This window comes from Euprymna scolopes, chromosome 14, assembly GCF_053919585.1.
Source record: "Euprymna scolopes isolate OS-2025 chromosome 14, ASM5391958v1, whole genome shotgun sequence".
In the NCBI taxonomy this organism is placed as follows: Eukaryota; Metazoa; Mollusca; class Cephalopoda; order Sepiida; family Sepiolidae; genus Euprymna; species Euprymna scolopes.
Genome location: NC_136495.1, coordinates 67,640,551 through 67,652,809, shown reverse-complemented (window position 1 = coordinate 67,652,809; position 12,259 = coordinate 67,640,551). Strand labels below are relative to the sequence as shown.

Here is a 12,259-nt window from a genome sequence, read left to right as displayed (position 1 = left end):
TTATTAAACACTTATAAAACGAAATTCAAAACAAAATTTTATCTGTATAAAGCTTGCATCATAACGAGCATATTATTACTCGGAAAGTTAACATATTAATTTTAGAAAAGATGTCAAAACGAAAATTCTGAAATTGCTAGTGTAAAAAGTATTCAATACATAGTAACAAATGACCATTTAATACTTTGTTACATTACACTTGTTGCTTACCACTGTATGTAAACGTTTCCTATACTTCGATACAAGGTTGTGGCATCAATTTGGAGGAATTTCAGACGATGTTCCAATTGTTTCAGATAACTGGGTTGACGTTTACTGACCCTTACTTTGAGCTCTCGCCACAAATTCTCGATCGGATTAAGGTCCGAGGAATGACTGGGCTACGGCAACATTTTTAACAACAAACCATTTCTGGGTTAATTTTGTCACAAAGCTTTGGATCTTTGTCCTGCTGGATTATCCAGTGTTGACCCAAGTTTAAGATTTGAGCAGATTCGAACAAATTTTCCACCAAAATATCCCGATAAATGGCACTGTTCATACGTTCTTTAATGACATGAAATTTTCCAGTGCCGCTGGAAGAAAAGCAGCCCCACACCATTATGTTTCCTTCACCGAATTTAACAGTTGGGATGGTGTTCTTCGGCTTCAACTCTTTTCCTCTCTTTCTCCAAACCTGAAAAAAAGAAAGAAAAAAAAAAGAAACACATAAAAAAACATCACAGTAGAATTTTCACACCCCGTTGTTGTATCATTGTTGCTAAGCGACGACATGGAAAAATGTCTTTACCGATGATAGATGAATTAAAAAAAAACGTTTCGATTATCGGTAATTATCGAGGTATTTAACTAAGATCACTCCCAAACTTATACACTAAAGTTCTGTAAATTTTAAAGAAAATCTGTTCAGCCGTTTCGGAGTTTATAAGGAATGAACTCACACTCACTAACAAAGTTGCATTTATATAATTGCAGAGATACTCATTTGTATACTACTAAGCTCTATTCACACATTGGCCACCGTTGGAATAAATACTAGAAATGTAGCATTCATATCTAAACGGAAGTAGATTTCAGTACATGTCACATATTAAGTCGAATTCATCGTTTTGAAAAGTGGAATATATGTGTGAGGTCCGAAACGGGAAATTGCTCATTTTGAGTGTTTTAGAGGCGTCATTATCTTAGATGAATTACTATATACTTTATATGTAATAGACAGTCATTTCCGCATAGGTTGCGCATGTGCTAATTTATGAGCGTATCGACTTATTTAAAGTAAATTTATTAGTATCAGGTGTGTTGTACTCACAAAATCTTAGCGTTCTAATCATACCTAAACACATATCACACTATCACACCCATGTATATATGTATGTATGTATGTATGTATGTATATTATGATTGCAAGTATATTATTATTATTTAATGTATAAATATCGTAATATTATAAAATGAATATATATATATATATATATATATATATATATACATATATATTACATCTATACATTTTCCAGATTTACTCCAACAGTAATTTAACAGTTCACAATACGTGAGTAGAGCTTAGTAGCATTATAAATATAAACTTATGACAAGTAAGCTATGTATAAACGATTTTAATCCTCGTATAGAAAAAATATTATTTTTACCCGTCCTCAGACGGGTGTTCTCATAGTATATATATATATATATATATATATATATATATATATATATATATATATATATAATTTCATATGCTAACTATCATGTCACAAAATAGTTCTTAAGAATAAGGTTTTAATAGTATTATTATATTTAATTTCTTATTATTTTCATTTATATATTAGTAAAATACTAACTGGATTTTGTAAAGATTTTTTATATTATAGGAAGATTGAGGAGGGTAGAAGACCAAGAAGAGAAAGTACTAATCAGACCTCCATTGGATGAGTGCGAAGAGAACTAGGACAATTGATAAGCTTAGTGCCACCCAAATTCCGGTGATGACTTATGGTCATTGCCAGCGAGAAGGCAATGGCAAATATCTGTTGCGAACATGTAGATTGATTTGCAAAGGTGATCGCAAGAGGCGGTGAATACTGGAAATCTTAGAAGACGTTTCCACCAGACTCCAGGTAACATGATCGGTTATCGTCAGTCAGCCATCTCTGATGATTACCTGTGTGAGAAATCCTAGTGAGTAACAATAATAATAAAGTCATAAAAAGCTGTGGCAAAGTGGACACAGAAAGTGGACATAGAAAGTGGACATAGAAAGTGGACACAGAAAGTGGACATAGAAAGAAGTGAAAACAGACTAATTATGGAATACTACTACAGAGATAAACTAGAAAAGAGAGGCCTTAGGAACAACTGAAAAATCGATGGGACATATCTATTGATTACTTGGCAACTGAATAAATGATTGTATACAAATCTAGAGACATCCTTAACAAAGCATGGTTGTCAGAACTTGAAGTAATGGAAATCCAACAGAAGATAGATTGTGTAACTGATCGAGAAATGGTTCTTAATGAAACTCCCATACTTAACAAAGCTAATTCCTAGCATCAATTTAAATGAATGGGTCTCGTCTTGAGGAGGCTTCATGTTTGGACAAGCTTCTGGGCTTAACCATTACTCCTGATCTGAAATGGAACATGTACATCAAATCTGTTTCCAAGGTCGTTGGAAAAATGGCGGGATCTTTCTACTGCTCCAGTAGATATCTCACTGCTGATGCAATTATCTACTTATATAAAAGCCAGGTACGTCCGAGGATGAAGTACTGTTGCCACATCTGAGCAGGAGCTGGTAGGAAAATCTTATCCTGCCTTGACAAAGTTCAAAATAGACTTCGTAATCCGGTGGGGGATGCCCCTTCCACTTTCATTGCAACCTCTTTACCACAGAAGAGACGTTGCGAGCCTGTCTCTGCTTTATCATTATTTCATAGCAAGTGCTGGTCTGAGCTCCAATATATGCCCCCCATAGCCAAACTTTCACAAAAAACACTTGTCAACTGAAATCACTATCAATAATTTCCCCCACTCTTTATCTTTATCTAAACGTAAACGCAGATTCCATGAACAAAGTTTCTTTCTCTGAACTGCACACCCGTAGAACTATCTCCCGTTTGTCTGCTTTCCAGTTGACTATAACATGGTCGTCTTCAAGTCAAGTCCAACGTAAACAAATTCTTGTTGAACCATCCCCTTAAGTAATCCAATTGACCAATTTTCCACTACTAACGATTACTACGATATTATCCCATTGCCTACTGTACACTCATTAACCCCTATCCTTAAGAGGCCTCCGGGCCTTGGTAAGTGGTGACTTATTTGTAGAAAACTGAGTAGATTGAAGAAAGGGTAATCACAAAATTCACCGAAGAAAATACAAGAGAAGTTAAAAATATCAAAGAATGTATTTATGAGGGCAAAAAAAAAAAAAATTGCCATCACTAAGAAACGAACAGGAAACAATTAAATTTAGAAACTGAAAAAGGTGGACAGACTCTTCCTATATATTTTCACAAACACTATCACAGATCCAAACAATTTATTATATGTAGGAGCAATATTAGTAAGCAATAAATAAAATTGACCAAAACATAGCATCTGCAATATCTGGATAGGAAATAAGACCGGAAACTCCGATCACCAAACTTAGAAAAGATGCTAAAATCATAAATAGAGTGAAAAAAGAACTTCAGAAAGTTGTGGAAGACGGGAAATCTGGCACACAATGAAAGGTTCAATAAAAAACACGAAGAACTAAAACAAAAGATAGCAACGCAACAAAGAAGGCTGATACGACACAAATCAAATCAAAACAGTACAAACCTAAAAGGACATTAGAAAGCAATGAAAGAGAATTTTATCAAACCATAAACGGAGGAATAACGAAACCAGAATAATTGGACCCAACAAATACTAAACAATTCTGGGAACAGTCTGAAGACTACAACTGAAACACCAAATAGCTGAAATTCATGAAAAGGGAACTCCAAGAAATTGGAAGAGAAACAGAAATTAACAAAGAAACGCTCAAGAGGACCTTAAGGAAAATGGCAAACTGGGATACATGCATACTGAATAAAAAAATGACTAGAATACTTGATAGATTTGTGCAAAGTCTGACAAAATGTTTATGCAAAACAGAAGTACCAAAATGAATGGCAAGAGGAAGAACTACGCTAATACAAACATACATTGTAAAGGGGACGACACCAAGCAATTACAGACCGATAACCTGCTTACAAACTACATGGAAAATATTAATAGCACACCTGAGTGAACAGATCTACTTAACACTGGTGGACTACTATCCGAGGAACAAAAAGCATGTCGGAAAGGAAAAAGATGGACACACGACTTATTAGATAAAGATTGAAAGATCCCAAAAGAGGTAAAAAAAAGACATCAAAGTACACAGCCAAAATATCCACTGATCACAAGAAAATCTACAACAGAAATCCACAAACGTGGATAATTGAATGTCTTAAATTGTACACAATATCTGACAAGGAATAATTAATATTATTAACGGAAACCCGGAAACTAGAACTGACAGGTGGAGGACAACACCGAACTGAGAAAGAGGCATCTTTCAAAGAGACTCTCTATAACCACTACTATTTATCATAGCTATGATGCTGTTTAACTACATAATTAGGAAATATGATACTAGATACAAGTTAACAGATACAGAACAAAAATAAACCACCTCATGTACATGGATGAACTGAAGCTGTTTGCAAAAAAATAAAGGAAGAATACTGGAAGAACTGATAAACACAACCAGAATATTCAACCGGGGAATTAGAATGGTATTTGGAATGAAAAAGTGTGCAATACTTAGAATAAAAAAGGGAAAAATAGACATCGGAGTCTACGGAAATGCCCAACCAAGAGGAGATGAGGCGCTTGCTGAATATAGCATTAATAATTGTAGAAGTACTAAAAACAACCCCATAGAACGTAAAAAAATACTAGAACTCAGAATCAAAACGACCGAAAATTTAAGGAAAACCCTCGAATGCGGAAACTAAGCAACATGAGCTGCAAACGCTAACCGGCCACATAAAACTACAATAGAAGTAAAATAAAAAAGATAGCGGAACACCACATAGAACCACGAAAATTTAAATTGCAAAAGTGTTAGTTAACTACACCCCAAAAGTAGTTTTGTGTTGGCATCGACTGACACCACACCAAATAGTCAAGAAGGGTAAAGGAGAATGGAAACACTAAGCAGAGAAATCACTAAACAGATCTACACTGAATGAGTACGAAGACGATTGGGACATTCGGGATGATGTTCCAATGGCAAAAAGTTGTTTAGATAACGCACATTTATTTGCAAAGTTTATCAAAAGCGATAGAAAGTACTGGAAATCTGGGGAGCTATGTTCTCACCAATACTCCAAGGACAACCACCGGTTTTGTCAGTGAGTAATCTCTGATGATGACCTGTGTGATAACTCATAGTGGGTATAAATAATAATAATAATAATAATAATAATAATAATAATAATAATAATAATAATTGAAAAGGAATACCTCAGGAGAACAAGAAAACTCCTGGAAACTAAATTATATAGCAGAAACCTTATAAGAGGTATAAATACATGGGCAGTGCTACTAGTGAGATACTATGGACCGTTTATAGGATGGACAAAAGAAGAACTGAGACAGCTCGACCAGAAAAACAGGAAACTCATGACCATGCATAATGCACTACACCCAAAGGACGATATTGACAGACTCTACGCGAAAAGGAAAGACGGCGGGAGAGGGCTGATATGTATAGAAGACTGTGTGAAGGACACGACAAAAGAACTAGAAAAATACGTAATGCAAACACTTAAAGGATAATTATGGCAGCAAGAGATACAGAGAAAACCAACAAAACAGAAAACAGAGAGACAAATGTCAAAACGAGAAAAGAGAAATGGGAAGAGAAACAACTCAACGGAAGATTCATAAGAATGGCAAAAGATGAGAATAACGAAAACACCTGGACATGGATGCGAAAAGGACATATAAACCGAGAAACGGATCTCTAATAACTGCAGCACAAGATAACTCGATAAAAACCAACCATATCAAAGGAAGGATCGATAAAACACAAGAAAACAGCAAATGCAGACTCTGTGGACAAAGAGACGAAACGATAAACCATATAGTAAGTGAATGCAGTAAACTGGCCCAAAAGGAATACAAAAACAGGCATGACCAAGTGGGGAGGGCGATGCACTGGGAATTCTGCAAACGGCTGCGTTTTGAGCGTACAGATAATTGACACAAGCATAAACCCGCAACAGCACTCGAAAACGAGACATACAGACGGACAAACCCATCCAAGCAAGAAGACCAGATGTCGTAATAATTAACAAGAAAGAGAAATCCTGTCAAATCGTAGACTTTGCTGTCCCAGCTGACCACAGGGTGAGTATGAAATAAAAGGAGAAACGAAGCAAATACACAGAACTAGCCAGAGAGTTAAAAAGGGATTTGGATGATGAAGAAAATCAAAATAGTACCGATAATAGTAGGAGCACTAGGAACTTCCGAAAAACCTGGAAAAAAGAATGCCAGAAATTGGAATCAGAGGAATGGCTGCAAAAATACAACGTCTAACGATAAGGAAAAACGGCTGAAATATTAAGGAAAACCCTTGAATGCGGGGAATAACACAAGACAATATAACGAAGAAGCGTTACAGGGAATGAAGAACACCGAGGCTGCAGATCTACATGTTCTACACCTCCATCATGCATCCGTCTATTGTTTCACCACCGTTCCCCCAATAGAAAAGTGATTGATACCAAAGATCCGAGAAGGGTCAAGGAGGATGGAAAGACCGAGGAGGGAGCACTGGCCAGATCTCCGTTGGACAAGTGCGAAGAGAATGGGATCTTGGGGAGGCTTAGTGCCACTCAAATTCCAGTATAAAGCAATGGCCAATGCCAGCGAGAAATCAATGGTAAGCGGCTGTTGCGGTGATGCAAATTTATTTGCAAATGCTATCGAAAGAGGAGGAGAGAGCTGGACATCTGGGGAGACTTGTTGTCACTCAGCTTCCAGAGAACACCACAGGTCTCCAATTAGATCGTTTGCTGACTTGTGTGAAAGCTTCACGTGGGCCAATAATAATAATAATAATAATAATAATAATAATAATAATAATAATAATAATAATAATAATAATAATAAACTATAACAGGTTCGAAAGGTATTGCTTAAAATTGAAACCGTATTTTAGCTTTATTTAGCAAAATACTACAAATAAATTCATTTAAGCAAACAAAAACTAGAAAACTAGAATGAAAAGCACTACTAAATCGTATATTGCAACGTCCTAGCAGACCATCAGGTGAAGATCATAAAGGCATGAAACAGTAAATATATGGAACTTGCCAGAGAAATGAAGGCAATATAGAACACGAAGTAGATCAGGGCTATTAAAAAAAAAAAAAAACTAGACAAAAAATAGGAAAGCCAAAGATATTGAATCAAATCGTATCAAATTATGTACTGTAATATTCAGTTTAATGTTAATATTATTATGAATAGATTGTTATGTTCAGTTCAATATTTATGTTCAGTTGAAGTTAATTTAAAAGTATTTGAAGTTGGAGGTTAAATACCGCCATTATATTCTTACGGGGAGAAGTATTTAAACTTGAAAAGACAAACAACCTTACAGATATTAGCCTGCGTACTTATTAATAGTATAATGAGTTTTTCCTCGAACAATTTGCGAACCTGCTTTTTTGTTAAGAAAATAATGGTTATAACATGCATGTATTTGATAAACGAAATAACAAGTGCATTCGAAAAGCGCGAACGGCAGAAAGTAGAATCTGCCAACGGCAGCCGCTGTTTGACATGAAATGCTATAAAGCGCGAAAATCTGATCCATCCCGAAAACGAAATTAGACAAGCCTCTGCTGTGTGTTCGGCTGAACTGAACGGTTTTGCTGCGCTTTGATGCCGTGTGCTGGAAGCCACCATATCTGCAGTGGGCGTTCTCCTGGCAAAGACATCAAATAAGCTGCTATCAATCTTATCAATACTCTCACTTTTAGCGTCAACGGGGGTTGCTAAGTTCTTTGAGCAGAAAAATGTTCAGACAAAAGTTGCTAATCATTAATATTACAAGACTGTAATGCTGTATTATTTTTGATGTAAAGTGTAGACTGTTATCTTGTTTAGATATTATCATAATACAACATTGGCGAAAAATGAACTCTCATTTGGGAGAAAATATTTTCTGATTTTAAATAAATATCCGTCCAAACTCCTTGCCAACTCCCGTCTTCAGCTGTAATCTTCACCGAACGTTCTCTCTGTCGCTTTATCAGCTGTTTAAAAAACAACAAAAAACAACAAAAAAAAACAAACAAACAAACAACAAAACAGACAGCTCTGTGCTTTCCTACTCGTCCTTTTTACAGACCTCATTGTCCGCATATGCAAATTAATGCTATATGTACATTAATAAGCCGACCATAAACGAAAGCTTTTGTTTTCTTTTTCCTTCCTTGATTCTGCCGCTTGTGTAAGTCACGTTTTGCAATAATATCGCCACAATTTTCTATTCGCGGAAAAATACGAGCATTAAAATTAGTTTCGGAGATAGAAATAATGTTCAAAAGGTATCCAGACAAAACTTCAAGGTATCGTATTTGTTCAGAATGCATAAACACAGTAATAATGTCAAGGTCGTTATGGGTGAGTACTTTATCTCCTGAAAAACTGAAATGTGGACGATATTTAACCAAGTAGAAGTTTTTTGTTCCTGAACTTTTGAGATGAGGATTGATAACTCGTATTATTTGCATTATTCGGACTACTGTTCTCATCTTAATTGTTACTTCCACAACATCGTTTTCACAACGTCGATGTAAACCTACGACTTTCTTCAGGGGAATCTTCTTGAACTCAAGAATTTCTATGTCACACCCAGGAATCTGAAAGAAATTTCGAAGGTTCACTCTTCAGTGCAGGAGATATTCAAAATACAACTGTGATGTACTTAGTTATGGCTGACGAAATGAGAATATTCTACCCTGTGGATTAAATAAAGAGTTCCATTAAACATTTCGTGCAGATTCTAGACTTCCACAGAAAGATTCCCGAATTCGATAAGATACACCCAAAGAAGGTTAAAGGTTGCATCGGCTGAAATGTTGTGAAAATAACACTCAAGATGAGAACAGTAATCCAAATAATCCAAATAATACAAAGTAGAAGTCTTTCTTAAAGTATGAGATGATGATTCGAAAATTTGAAAGCATAATTGATCTATGTTAAGGCATAACTCAATATATAAAAGTGATCTTTACTCGCCCCTTTCCAGTCAGTCATCATAGGACTATAAATACAGGTGACACGTATCATTGTAATATAGTTACTCTATTTGCCAATATTCGATACTGTTTCCGCAAATTATCACTCAGTCTCATTTAATTTCATAATTTCATACATAAATTCCAACCAAGATTACGTTTCCCAAACAGTTATAATTAGAGAGGTTAAGCGTAGGTTTCATCTGTCAAATAACAAATCTAATATAACACCCCCATCATTCACCTGGAATACTACTTTATTAGAAACGTTCTAGAAGAGACCGCCATTTTTTTCTCGGATTCATTTCGTTAGCTTTCACTAGTACAACTTAACAACTATATTAATACGCATCGCTCTCTTGTGATTCTATAATACTTTCCAGGCAATTTAAATGATTTACAAGAATACGAAAATATAATTTTCGAACGATTACAAAGATCATGTGCATGGCGTCTCTCGATACTCCATTCAATAAAAAACAACCACAAAAATATAACACATTGTATTGACTAATAATAATAATACAATAAAGATGTGATAAGTGTGTATATTTGTATGTTTGTATGTTTGTGTATTTGTATGTTTGTATATTTGTATGTTTGTATATTTGTATGTTTATATCTGTATGTTTTTATGTTTGTATATGTGTACGTTTGTATATTTGTTTGTTTGTTTGTATTTGTATATTTGTATTTGTATATTTGTATTTGTATGTTTGTATATTTGTATATTTGCATGTTTGTACATTTGCATGTTTGTATATTTGCATGTTTGTATATTTGTATGTGTATATTTGTATTTGCATGTTTGCATGTTTGCATGTTTGTATGTTTGTATTTGTATGTTTGCATGTTTGTATATTTGTATGTTTGTATATTTGCATGTTTGTACTTGTATGTTTGCATGCGTTCATGTTTGTATATTTGTATGCATGTGTATTTGTATGTTTGTATATTTATATATTTGTATTTGTATGTTTGTATGTTAGTATATTTGCAGCGGAACCGAACAACAAAATTAAAAAAAAAAATAGAATGAACAAAAGAAACACAAAATTGTTTACCTGAGGATTCGGAACTGGCCGGAAGTCCAAGCTAGACAGTACAATTTATAATCTCTGTTACGAGTCCTATATGTCAATTTACCAGCTGAATAGGTGTTCATATTGAGTGATCTTAGCAGTTGAGCAGTTTGGTGCGAAGTAGAGAAAGAGATTACTAATTTGCGAGCATATTCTTGATGCAAAGTATGATTTCTTGCTTTTTAAAGTATCGTTAAGCTGAAACTCATTTTTGTAAAAACAATGGCGGCGTATTTTACCATAAAAATGAAAACTTTAAAAATTGTGTTAAATTGATCATAATGAGATACGGGCGACGATACTAATCGATAATGTTTCAAATGTAATTTCTCCAAATTCATAATATACCACCAATGAAGATAACTTCCATTCTTAAAAACCTAAATTTTAAATAGTAGTGTTGTCGCAAATATATTCTAAATATTAAGAAAAGACGATCTCCAATGCGTGGTCATTAAAAACAACTTTCTTAAAAACATCAATTGGGATTCCATTGTCCCTTAATTTCTCAAAAGTCAATAGGTAGAGCGATATCTACCAAACTGGCGGCTCCTTAGTATGTGCGAATTCATTACACACCATAACTTTGTTAGATTTTACGAATTTTAGTAAAAAATTATTTCAGGAAAACATGCGTTTTGTGAATGTTTTAGAAAAGTGGATACGTGAAGATAAAATGCATGATGTATGATAAAATTAAATGCCAAGGAGACAAGACGTATGAAAACGACATAAAGAAATAAACAAAAATTCATCACAAACAACAGATTTAACAGTTATTGTTCCGAACAAATCCTATAAATCTCTCTGTTTGAGGATTTATTCCTGTGTTTAATTTGTTTTTCCTTTTGTCTTTTGATCCGCACATATTCCTTATAATATTTATATAATTCATGCAAGCTTTATTTACGTATTAGGCACTTCTGAAAAAAAAGCATAGGCTTTTAGTTCAATATGATATAAACTTAATTTTTTTCTTAATTTTTCACTTTTACTTCTCCTTATCGTTCTGATGATATAATAAAATATTGTATAACGTTCAATCCTTATCTTATATTTGTTTGCTCATATATATATATATATATATATATAGTTTTGAGATGTTCAAAGTCGGGACTAATGAATACAACGAGGTTGTTAGATAGTGCTCAATAACAAGAGCAAAATATATTTTTATTTGAGGGTAAACAGTTACATATGGTCGCTACAAAAAGTCATCTGTTTCAGTCAATGAGACTTCGTCAGGAGACCCTGAACCCATCGACGCTACAAAGAAAAAGGGGGAAAAAGGAAAAAGGAGCTCTTAATATATATATATATATATATATATATATATATATATATATATATATATATATAAAAGTTGCGAGCTCTCTAAAAAAGAAGAATAAAAAAGGGAGAGACCGCATTTCAACTTTTTGGAAAATTGTTGAAAAAAAGATACAGCTGGATTTATAGACGATATAAATTTGAAATGATTAAAGTAGATCGTAATTTTACTGGAACTGTGAATTGTATAGGAGGGTGGGCATGGGAGGGGAGTCTGTTTATAAACTTATTTTATCGAAGCGATTATTGATGTCACATAACATTATTAAAAAATGCAGCACTTTATTCCCCATTTATCCTATTGAAGTTTGATTTAAATATATATATAAAAAAGCAAACTTTTTTTTCGATAACATCAAAAGATATCACACCCTTAAAATTTCCATTTTTCAACTGTCACTCTGGCATGCTGATCGCCGCCAACATTTTAATTTTTTTTATCAAAGGAATCCAACAAAGGAAATCACTCCGTCTACTACTATTTTTAATGGTGCATGATGAAGTC

At 34.1% G+C, this 12,259-nt stretch overlaps 1 long non-coding RNA gene across 1 annotated transcript in view; it reads right to left on the bottom strand.

The window, feature by feature from the left end:
- Positions 1 to 320: 320 nt before the first annotated feature.
- LOC145293363 (uncharacterized) overlaps positions 321 to 12,259 on the bottom strand; it is a 173,219-nt gene continuing 161,280 nt past the window's right edge. Inside the window, exon 2 of the long non-coding RNA XR_013869723.1 lies at positions 321 to 676. This is a non-coding gene — a long non-coding RNA (uncharacterized LOC145293363). The remainder of the gene's footprint in view (positions 677 to 12,259) is intronic.